Here is a 10214-nt window from a genome sequence, read left to right on the forward strand (position 1 = left end):
GGAGGGAGCTCTGGCAGTGATATTTTCATTCTTCCTTTTCTCTCTTGGGAGCATGAGGTAAATGGAAGTTTGACACCAGGGTCTAATATCCTTTCATCCGTTAATTAGGGTACAAAAACAGGACCCTCTTCTCTACCATCCACAATTATACAACCCCACAGAATGCTCAGTGTCAGGTTGCATCACTGATGGGCATGTGGCTAAATATTACATTACGCAGCTGCTGTCCAAAAAAATCTAATGCTGAATAAATTCAGTCTAAAAATATACAGACATTTCATTCATAGGGTTACCAGGTGTCTGGTATTGGCCTCTGTCCGGAAAATGGTTGCCATGTAAAATGTCCAGTATTTTCTGTTTTTCTCAGATGGAAGGCAGCTTGGGACATTCTTCCCCTGCTGCATCTGGCAGGGGGAGGAGGGAGCAGGGATCAGGGGGATTTAAAGGCACAGTGACTGCCACGTTTGGTATTTTTTGTGAAAGTATCTGGCAACCCTTATTCATTAGCGTCACATTGTTTGGGCTCGCAAAAGAAGCACCAAAGACCCTTTACTTTGAGCACCACTATATGTGCTTTGCTGACAGGGATGGATTAACCCTTTCTGTTGACTTGAATGAAAAATGAAAATGTTGCCCTCTGGCCCACTTTAATATTAAAAAGATAAAAAGAAAAAGAAATGCTCCTGTGGTCTGTATTTTTACATAAGAAATTAAGGGCAAGCAAAAAAGTTTGTATTTGAAGAATAATCAAACCTGCATGCCAATAAATAACATTTCCAGAAATATATTGCTCTAGGACGTGGCTCCTATTAACTCGGTTTCACCATTTGCAGCCAAGGAGAGCCACGGGAAGTGGCATGCGCTGGACCACTGCTTCCTGCAGCTCCCTTTGGCTGCAAACGGCGAAATGGAACCAATAGAAGTTGCAGGGCTCCACATCTGCGGTGCTAGTGAGTAAACACAATGCAGCAGCCTGTTAACAGGACAGTACTAGGACCACACACTATTAACAATACATATGTTGTGTTTTGAACCCCATTCATATTATATCCAATATACATTTCAGTTCTTACATTAGGGTTTCTTTTTCTAAACTTTAAATTAGAAAGTGAATCCATAGCATCATACAAAACAAGGCTCTATTGAAAAGATCAAAAAGTAAATTCAGTCTGTTCTAGGTAATTTGTTTCTTATTGTAGACAAACCTAGTAGCACAGCCCTATAGTTAAGTTTATCTGACACTTCCCATTATAAATCCTATTATCAATTGCTTGTAACTTTGCCAAGCTTTAACCACTGGTGACATTAGTGGTTTAGTCATTGGTTGCCTGGCATAAGTGCTGGCACTAGAAGTGTTGGGTGTGTTGCAGCACTCCCTGGCATGAAGAGGCTTGGATTATAGACAGGGTTGACAGTTTAGTTCAATGCCTCTCGGCATCCTCACTATATAAATTGTTCTAGTACTCTATTGCCTAGGCAACCTTAACTTTAGCATATCTTAACTTTTGATTGTTTAACTTTGCAACCTTATCATCCTTTTAAAGTAATGGTTTTTAACATAATGAATAATATTTAGCATGTTTACTACTCCTCATGGTGAAAACACTGTACAAACATTATCTAAATCTCTCAACTTTCAGAATGGAGAAACTAAGCCAAAGATGGTAAGTGACTTGTTCAAGACTGCAAGAGGCATTAGGACTCAAAAATTCCAGATTCGCAGCCTCGTGCTCAGTACACTAGAACCTTACTTTCTCTTAAATGTAATTGTTCAATCAGATTTTGTTCTCTTTGTTTTCTGTATTATTCACATGAAACATGAATGTGTATTTTTTTTATCCTTCTCTCCTATAACCACAGAATGTTACAAGCCTTGGCTGATGGTGAGTTTGGCTCTGTGAAGTATTATGTGGAAGCTTCTTCTATTCTCAAAAACTGCAGTTGATAGATGAAGTTAACACAGCCAGTAGTAGAGCTGTACCATCAGTTTCACAGCATAAAATAGCAAAATATACCATTTGGGATCTAATTTATCTGTTCAGCAGTTAGCTACTGGAGCGAAGGGCTCTATAGAAAACCTAACGTAAAAAGATCTTCCTGAATTACCCATTTATTTATTATTACCAGAATATCTAAGCCTTCCTCCCCGCCTCTCCCCCCATAGACATTTTATGAATTTTCTCTCATATTACACCTGGGATATACTATCTCCATTTTATGTATGAGAAAACTGAGGCACTGAGCATTTATATGATTTGCCCAAAGTCACACAGGAAGTTTGCAATGCAGACAGGAAAAGAATCCAGATAGCCAGAGTGCCTTACTCAGGAGACTCTCCTTTTTCACAAATAGCGGTACCTGGGATACAATTGAAAAAAAATTTCTCCTGTTAAGGAAAGCTGTAACAATAACAACAACAACAACAAAAAGAAGAAGCAAGCCTGAAGCCTGCATATGAAGTTGGTCTACCTTCATTATAACCTCAAAAACTCAGCAATTATTAGCATCCAGGGGTGCTGGCCTCTTTGCTGGGCCTTTGGGGTGGCTCTGTATTCTTGGAAGAGGTGGAGCCTTAGGTGGAAGGGGTGGTTCTGGGGGCAGCCAGCCCTCAGTATCATCCAAACTGTGGCACGTTCCCCCACTCCCCGGCCCTCAACACTGTCACAGGGTGGCAAACCGGCAAAGATTTAAAGGGGATGGGGCTCTGGGAGTCACCAATGTCACAATAGCAGCAGCAGTGGCCAGCAATCTGGGCCGTTTTGAATTTTCGGGTGTTGGGGCAGTTGCCCTCTTTGCCTCCCCCTGTCAGTGGGTCTGTTAGCATCAGATAGAAAAATATCATGTGCTGATATGATATTTAATGATCTGCTGTCATATCTCACTCACAGAAATGAACAACTACAAAAAAGAGGCTCTGACTTTTGTACCCATGTGGAGACAGTTGCACTTCATACTGTATACAAGATATTTGTTCTATTGATGAGGCCACGATACCCAAATGGATTCAAGATAGATTATTGCAGCAGCATTTGGATGGCCCTTGGGACTGATCTTGCGTCCAGATCAGTTCCAGTAAACACTTCTAGGCTGTATCTACATTGGCCCCTATTCCGTAATAGGGATGCTAATGTAGCACTTTGGAATAGGCAAATCCACGGGGGATTTAAATATCGCCCGTGGCATTTGAATTAACATGGCTGCCGCTTTTTTCCGGCTTGTAGATAAGCCGGAGAAAAGCGCCAGTCTGGACGCGATCCTCCGGAAAATAAGCTCTTTTCCGGAGGATCTCTTATTCCTACTTTCAAGTATTATTTTCCGGAGGATCGCGTCCAGACTGGCGCTTTTCTCCGGCTTATCTACAAGCCAGAAAAAAGCGGCAGCCATGTTAATGCAAATGCCGCGGAGGATATTTAAATCCCCCACAGATTTGCCTATTCCAAAGTGCTACATTAGCATCCCTATTACGGAATAGGGGCCAATGTAGACACAGCCCTACTGTTTAATGAGCTCTTACAAGACATTTTGGGGTAAATTAGAGCTAAATAACAACACAGAACACTGAGAGCCAGGACAACCTTTATGGGACTGTAGATAACTTAGTCACACCCATGATAAAAGGACATCCGGGTAACTAAAATCATGTCGGACCATGGATGTTGCCAGACCAGAGAGTGCCAGACTAAAGAGGCATTATATACCACCCACCAACATACAGACAGCACACATAAGTGAGAAGATATCTTGTCCTAAAATTATAGGCAGTAATGGCATTTTCTAGATCCAGATATGTACATACTGAGTGAGATTCTTTCTTGTATAATCCTATTTCTGCACATGCAAAGTTGATATGTTCTGAAACTTACTGTTCCCAATATATTAGTCATTATATATTCCTAAATAGACTGTTATGTGCCGTTACATTTGAGTGTTTCATAACTATCTGCATACTTAACAATTTCAGATGCTGTACAGAACTGTGGAAAAAGGACATATTTTGATCCTACAAGGTCAGACACATGGACGTGACCTACCTGACAAGGCCAGGGAGCATATGTTTATATTTCTGGACTAGTGATTGGTGCCTATAGCACTTATCCATAGATCTTAAAGAACTTTTCAAAAGATGAGGAAGCATGACAGTCCCTATGTTATAGAAGGGTGAATGGAGGCAGAGATCACTTAAATAATTGTTCCCAGGCTCACACAGCGGGTCAGTAGCTAAAATGGAATAGAAAGCAAGATTTTCCCCTATTTTAAATCAGCATAGCACCATTTATCTCAATAGAGCAACACTAATTTGGCCCAGATTGAGGATCTGGTCAAGAAACCTGACTTCTAATTTGCTCCCTTATCCATTATATCATCCTACTGCCCACCTGGTAAGGTCTAACCACTCACTTTAGTGCTCTCAAAAATGCATGTACCATAGTCTATACATGTATAACTCACTTGCACCTCTATATATCCTTCAGAGTCATGTATATTTGCAAGTACAAATATATTTTTAAAACCCCTTTTCAAATAAACCACGTATATTCACACCCAAAACAATGTGCTTAGTGTATGATTCATATACCCTTTTGGGGTTAGAACCCCATTTGACAGAATGGGGAGCAATGTTCTGCTCATGCATCTATAGATCTGGCTACTTAGGGTCTGCACAGAACAGATTACCCTGTTTGTATGAGATCCATTACATCCAGATCCCTTCTTCTCATTCAAGCCTTAAGGAATCTCTTTACCTTAAGATTGAATGGATCGTATGCCTTTAGCCACCTCACTTTCCTTAACTATCTACTAGATGTTCATGAATAGGGAGAGGGAGAGCTCAGTGGTTTGAGCACTGGTCTGCTAAACCCAGGGTTGTGAATTCAATCATGGAGGAGGCCATTTGGGGCAAAAATTTGTCAAGGGATGGTACTTGGTCCTGCTGTGAAGGCAGGGGACTGGATTCAATGACCTTTCAAGGTCCCTTCCAGCTCTAAGAGATAGGCAATCTACAATATAAAAAAAAAATAAGACCACTGTCAACCATAAAAAGACACCCATGCAATGTCCTGTAACAGAATCATATCTCATTTACTTATATTACCACTAGAGGTCAGACAATATAGCATGACAAGATGTAATATCTCTAACAGGACTATATCTCTAAATACATCTAGCAAGAAAAGTATACTACAGCTGGGCTACGTCTACACTGGCATGATTTTTCAGAAATGCTTTTAACGGAAAAGTTTTCAGTTAAAAGCATTTTCAGAAAAGCACCTCTAGATTGGCAAGACGCTTTTCCGCAAAAGCACTTTTTGCGGAAAAGCGTCCATGGCCAATCTAGACGCGCTTTTCCGCAAAAAAGCCCCAATCGCCATTTTTGCGATCAGGGCTTTTTTGCGGAAAACAAATCTCTGCTGTCTACACTGGCCCTTTTGCGCAAAAGTTTTTGGAAAAAGACTTTTGCCCGAACAGGAGCAGCATAGTATTTCCGCAAAAGCACTGACAATCTTACATAAGATCATCAGTGCTTTTGCGGAAATTCAAGCGGCCAGTGAAGACAGTTGGCAAGTTTTTCCGCAAAAGCAGATGATTTTGCGGAAAAACTTGCCAGTCTAGACACAGCCCAGGTGTAATGCATATATAGGATGAAAAACTCCTCCTTTTCCCATCAGAAACAAAACTGTATTCTTGAAACCTCACCACATTAGATACCAATATAGTGGTTAAGCAGACACAGTTCTATTAAAATATAAAACCTGTGTGCAGTTGAGTATGGATCTTCTTTAAAGTAGACACTAGCACAATAAAAGTCTCCGTCCTCACTGTGCCTCAAATCTATCCAAAATTGGAAGACTTAACCAATCATGGTTTGCCATCTCAATTGAGGGACAGGTTGTTTAACTGGAATACTCTCCTTATGAATTCAGAGCAAGAAAATAAAACCTTCTGATGTTTTGTTTTTTGTCTCAGAGGGTACGTCTAGACTACAAGCCTCTTCCAAAAGACAGCATCTAGACTGCAACCACTTCTTTCGGAAAAGCGAGCCGCTTTTTCGAAAGAGAGCACCCACGCAGTCTGGATGCTCTCTTTTGAAAAAGCCCTGTTTGCGTTTAATAGCGCCTTTTTTTGAAAGAGCACTTTCGAAAAAAGGTGTTATTCCTCAGAAAATGAGGCTTTCTATGGTCGAAAAAACTGCCGCATTCTTTCGATTTAATTTCGAAAGAACGCAGCAGCTGTCTAGATGTAGGGGGAGGTTTTTGAAAAACGGCCACTTTTTTTCAAAAAAACGCTATAGTCTAGACACACCCTCAGTGAAAAATATAGCCCCAATCTTGGGTATATATATGGAAGATATCATAGCCTAATAATATTTGAAATCATAAACAGCTACTTTTTAAATACATTCTTGGATTACATACACTACACCTAAAGTGAAAAGAAGGTAAATGTGTGGTTTTTTTTAATTGGTACCAACTTTTTAATATACATAGTTACCTGGGGGCTCCTTGGCCTCTGATTCTTGAATATTGTTTAAGATCTATAACTGATAACCCAGCCAAAACACAGCAGAAAGATTTGTCTGCTATGAAGGTGATGTATAGTTTTACTTAAGGCAGATCATCGTACAGGTTTGCTATCCACTGTGTAATGAATCAGTTATGTGCTTTAATTGTAGTGGTTATTAGGCACATCAATGTATTAAAAAGCAAATTTAGGTTTACTTATAATTATGTAAGATGTGAAATAATAAACAAAAGACCTGTGTACAAATGCTCCACGCCCACACATATATTACCACTGCAGAGACAGACTAGTGACTTATTAATATTTGTAAACTAGCCTCCACAATCTTGTTCCTTCTTAAACATTTCTAATACCAACAAAAGGTCCTACATATTCCATATGGCTTCTGTAGATGTTAGAAATGGCATCAACTGTAGCAGGGAAATCTCAAGACGCAACAATTCTGAACATGTATTTGAACAGATAAACATAAATTAGGTGTAAATGTAAATGCTGTGGGTCTGCCCCTTCAATCTGAATAGTAGTTACTTGTATGAGTAGATCTATTGCAGTCACTGTGAATAAGGATTACAGATTTAGGTACAGTGTTTGCAGGAAAAATCTTGTTTGGGAATGCTGCAGAATACACACCTCTTCTGTTCAAGAACGCTCTTATTCTTGTATTCCTTTGTAGATGTTTCACATACACTACACTGCAGTTCTTTCAAAGCCAAATCATGAGCACCGGCAAATGTCTCTGTAATGTTAATCCTTCTTGAATTCCTCTAAGGAAACTACCAGGTAAGGCCAAATGACTGGCAGTTTCCATGGAGAGATGCAAGCAGATGTCACGCCCTAGCAAAATGCACAGTGTGTCATTTGCCTTTCTCACCACTTCCACTGTGAAACAATGCTGAGTTTGACATTGCACAGTAGTTTCTAGTTGGAGGGTAACACCTGGTGGATAGAAAGAGAAGCAAGTATTACTAAGTTTTGCAAAGGAAAACGCAAGATTAATTATTAGCATGTACAAATATAATTTGAAATCGAATTTTAAAAGGGAACTATGATTAATACTACTAACAGTCAGTCTGCTGCTCTGGACTATTGCAAAATAACAGAGCACACAACAACAAAAACAACAGCAGCAAAAGAATGGATATTCAATAAGACATGCACAACAAGGGTGAATCTATACTGCACCCTTACCTCAAAATAAGTTATGCAATATGCGCTATGCAATTTGCGTAGTTTATTTCGAGGTAATTTCAAAATAGCTTATGCAATCTAAATTTCAAAATAAAGCACTGTACTGAAATGTCCTTTAAACCTTGTGGAACAAAGTTTACAGGGACATTGGAATAGCAAGCCCATTATATTTTGAAATGATGGGTGCACTCAAAAGACACGAAATAGCTATTTCAGGATACTTCTGGTATCCCAGAATAACTCAGCAGTATAGACATAGCCCGAGTGACTAGTATGTGTCCATTTACCCTTTTATTGCATAGCCCAGGGCTGGGCAAGGGGCCCTCCATGGGCCGGATCCAGCCCGCCAAGCCGGTGGATCCAGCCTGCGGCCACCCTGCTACTCCCCCACCCTGCTGTTTCTCTCTAGCGGCAGGGTGGGGGATCAAGGGGAAAGTCTTCTCATGCTCCCCCACCCCAGGCCAATTTGGGAGGGGAGCACAAGAAGTCTCCTGGCCCCGCCGCTTCTGCCTGAGGCCCTGCCCCTTCTGGGGTGGCCCACTTTTAAAAATTATTGCCCACCCATGGCATAGCTATTAGGGATGTTAGCATGTAGCATACGGTCAAGTAAATGATTAACTGAAAAGCGTAGGCTCATCAGTTAATTCTGTTGACTATATGCACTACCTCCCTTGCTGCCTCTGTATCAGAGGTAGCAAGTGGGGTAGTGGAAACCTGTGCCATGAGGAGCTGGCTTTAAGCAGACTCCTCACTAGCACCAGATCCCCCTGTCCCTATCACCCCCGTGCTGCTGCCTCTGACAGAAAGGCAGAGAAGGGGGGCAGGCAGGAACTGGTGCTGGGGGGATCCCATTTCAAAGCTGGTTCCCCACAGCACCAGCTCTGCAGTGCTGTCTGTTCCCCTCCCTCCCATGCTGCTGCCTCTATTAGAGGCTGCATCACAGCAGCAGCCCCTGTCCGTGGGGGGGGGGGGGGCTGGTCCAAGGCAGCCAGTCCGTGACGAGAGCTGGTTTTTAAACTGGCTCCCCTCGCAGACCAGCTCCCACCTGCCACCCCATGTTGCTGCCTTTGATAGAGAGGCAGCAGCGTAAGGTGGCAGGGGGCTCCCCAGGAGAGTGGCCAGAGAACACTAGCTGTCAGCCCCGCCCCTGGGTGACTATCAAATAGACGTTTAATCGATATTTTATGCTGTTACACAACTATTCAATTATACAATGTCTAATATCCCTAACAGCCATACTACTGCTATAGACAATCCACCCAGAGAGAAATAGGTCATTTATTTTTAAAGTATATTCACACAACTATAGTGACATAGTAACTTAGCATGTTGATCGATGTTAGCGAAGCATGAATGACAGGAGCTTTCAACACTTCATAGTGGATGAGCAGCAAGTATTGTGAACAGTCATTGCTCTAGAGGAGATCTGGATACATGACCCTCTCTATTCTCAACTGAGCCCTCAATATGTCAAGGCGCTGGTGAGAAATTTTAAAAAACAGCATTAGTTAACTATTATAGGCATAATTCTAAATGTTTAGAAACAGTAAGAAAAAACAGAATATGTTAACTATACAAATGACTCTTTATTGTATGGGACTGTACAGGTTGGACCTCCCTGGTCCGGCAACATCAGGAACTGACTGGTCCCGAAAGAGAAAATTTTCCGGACTAGGGGAGGTGTCCCCTGCCACCAGCCTGAGTCAGCCGGCCCCCTACCACTGGCACCATCTACATCCACCTCAGCTGGGCTGTTCACCCTGCTGCCATCCCCGCCCCCATCCCTAAGCTGCTATGGCCATCTGGGGTTCTCCAGCCTCTGGCCCTGTGCTGCTGCAGTTCCTTGGTCCCGCACTGTCATGGTTCCCTGGCCCCATGCTGCTGCAGACAGACAGGTTTCCCCAGCTCCACACTGCCGCACCAGGAACCAGGGATGTTGCCAGACCAGAGAGTACCAGTTTTCAAAGGTCAATCTGTACTTACTGCCACAAATGCCAGGTCCCAAACTTGTTGGGCATATCCATTTTGAGGCCATAAGTGATCTGCCAGAACACATTCCACTTTCTTCGGTCAATCTGTTGCGAGGCACTTGACCTACTTTCTTACAGAACTGTAGAGTGATAGAGGCTCTGCAGTAACTTCCCTAAGACAAGATTTTAGAGCAGAAGCTATCATTTCACCAAGAGATGTACATTAGAAAATAATGTATTTACAGGCAGACCCCGGGTTACATACAAGATAGGGACTGTAGGTTTGTTCTTAAGTTGAATCTGTATGTAAGTCGGAACTGGCGTCCAGATTCAGCCGCTGCTGAAACTGACCACCAGTTCTGACTTACATACAGATTCAACTTAAGAACCCCAAGTCCCCAAGTCAGCTGCTGCTGAAACTGATCAGCGGCTGATTCCAGGAAGCCCGGGGCAGAGCAACTGTGCCTCGGGCTTCCTGTAGTCAGCGCTGGTCAGTTTCAGCAGTGGCTGACTTGGGGACGCCTGGGGCAGAGCAGC

This window comes from Pelodiscus sinensis, chromosome 1 (assembly GCF_052426305.1).
Source record: "Pelodiscus sinensis isolate ZL-2025 chromosome 1, ASM5242630v1, whole genome shotgun sequence".
Taxonomy (NCBI): Eukaryota; Metazoa; Chordata; order Testudines; family Trionychidae; genus Pelodiscus; species Pelodiscus sinensis.